This window comes from Fundulus heteroclitus, chromosome 23 (genome assembly GCF_011125445.2).
Source record: "Fundulus heteroclitus isolate FHET01 chromosome 23, MU-UCD_Fhet_4.1, whole genome shotgun sequence".
Classification (NCBI taxonomy): domain Eukaryota; kingdom Metazoa; phylum Chordata; class Actinopteri; order Cyprinodontiformes; family Fundulidae; genus Fundulus; species Fundulus heteroclitus.
In genome coordinates, this window is record NC_046383.1 from 18930013 (window position 1) to 18932467 (window position 2455).

The following is a 2455-nucleotide window of genomic DNA, read 5'->3' on the forward strand; positions in this document are numbered from 1 at the left end:
TTAGGCGGACATTTCTTTTGTTGGCATCTAACCGTCCATCCGATGGTCTAGAGGCGTCTTTTAGAGCCGAGATCATGTTGCTCGGTGTGTTTTTGCAATTCAACGGATCTCAAGAGCCAGTTAGACGTTTACATTCATTCATCAACATCGGGGTGTTATGTTTATTTGGGGTTTTCAATTCCTTGAGCTGTACAGTGGAATTGTACAACAAACAACTTTAAAGGACTTTACAAAGGATTTCATTTACTGTGGATTCTCTCTTATTCACAAATGGTCTTAACTATACATAGAAGCTCCAATATATGGAAGCAGGCCTCATTACTAACTGGCTAAATGGCCTCCAGCTCGCTGCCGAGAAGGTCATTAACAAGCTCCTGGCACGATTCTAGCTAACTGTTTGATCACTGCTCTTAGAAGAAATAGCGCAGCTCCTTTAAAGCAGTTGGTTTTCTGGCACAGACCCAGCTCTGAAGCATAGCCCATGAATTTACAAACAGGGTTGTGGTCTGGGTCGTTTCAGAAGCCTAATACAAGCCTGCTTCTGGTGTGCACTTAGCATCGTTGCCCTGCTGAGACACCCGATTATGTCCACGTTTCAACCAACTAGCTGCTGAATTTAAGAAAGTGTAAAGAACTTGGTGGGCGTCATCACCCTTCATTATTCCACCCGCTTTGTGCAAGGCGCCGGTACCAAAGCAGCCCGCGGCATGATGCTGCCAACACCATGAATGAGTTGGTTTGAAAGTCTCGCATTGATTCCTCCAACCATACTTTTTTATTTAAGCCAAATAGCTCAATATTTGTCTTCCCCCCCAGAAGGCTTTTGGGCCTGTTTATGGGTGGAGCTGCAGATTTCAGCTACGCTGTGTCTCCATTTTGCAGCACAATCTCCATTCACAGCCTGCAGCCTCTTCATCGACGATGCTGTGAATTGGCTTTCCTATTTAGAGTCGCAATGGAGTTCCAACATCCTCTGGTTTATGATGAGGCTTGACCCTCAGTGGTTCCTGGGTTGTTTCTGAATATCCCAACCAATTTCCTTTCATCAGAGGGGACAATTTGGGTCAAATGAGTAAAACTTTCCAACAGTGCAATTTTTCCCAATCCTGAGAATATGGCGCTGTTTTTTTGGTTTTTGTTTCTACAATGTATTATATAACTTACATTGTAGATAACTTAAATGATGAATTTGTTAAATTATTGACATATTTATTTTCTTCGAGATCTTATGGAAGAGTGCAACATGTGTGTGTGTGCAGTGCAACCCCTCTGTCCAAGGCAAATTTGACAAATAAGGAGAGGTTGGCTGAAACTGAAGGTGTCTAATTACAGCTCCTGCTCCTTGACCTTTCATGGGGTCACCAGTTAGAACGCTGTCATGGATAGGATAGGAGCTTCTGACTACTGTGACGATTTCGGTCAGCCATTAACTCCGATGTTATCATGTAACAGAAAGGCACACGGCTGACGCTCTCCATTACACAAACCAAAACATATGAAGTCTCTTAAACCTATGCAGACTTTCTAGTTCTAACAGCAAACGATCCAAGTGTTTGTTATTGTCTTCTTAAACAGAGTTGACACACTGGTGATGATTTGTTTAATTTCTTTTTTTTTTTTTTTTTTATGAATGGTTTTATTTTAACACCAGGATAACATATGCATATGCACATAGTTCATCATATCACAGCTGGTGAGTCTGTTGCTTCCTTTGATTTAAAACTTTGCCCTTACACTGTTCCACTATCTACAGGATGAAAAAGCGCTAATTACAAGTGCGTGCTCTCTTCTCTCTGGACATTTTCGTTCATTTCTGTGAGGTGAGCTGTGCTTATGCATCATGTCACGCAAGGATTGTGGGATTCTTATAGCTCCTTAGCGCCGGTAAGGGACCTCGCGAGGCTCCTATGCTAAAAGAGCTATGAGAGGAAGCATAGAGGCTCCTTTTCCTACGTCCTTCTTTGCTCACTGTACAATTCGGTCAGCACTTATCGTGGGGAGAGTTGAAGCACGTCTGCTTTAGCTAAAGAGTCTTTACACAAAAGACGTTTTCAGGTGACTTTTGATGATAACGATCACATTATATTGAAATTTAGGAACTAAGCTGATAAGCTGAGTCTCTGTCTGGTAAAAAAATGGTTAATATATAGTAGATTTGCCTATTCCAATAAAAAGAAGAGAGGTCAATTATCCCGCCAGAGTTGTACCAGAGTATTGTTTATGAACACAAAAACATTTCAATTCTGAATTTGAGGGGAAAAGATAAAATCCACAATAAATTGGAACTTTCAATTCTGTGTTTTTAAAGCCATTAAAGTTATTTGTTGCATCATCATTCCACTTGGAGAGGAACGGCTTAAATGCATCGTTAAAATCCAAAACGAATATCAAATTATGCTTGTCATGAGAGTATGTAACTTTTGACTGGACCACCTGCATCATTTAAGCATGATTT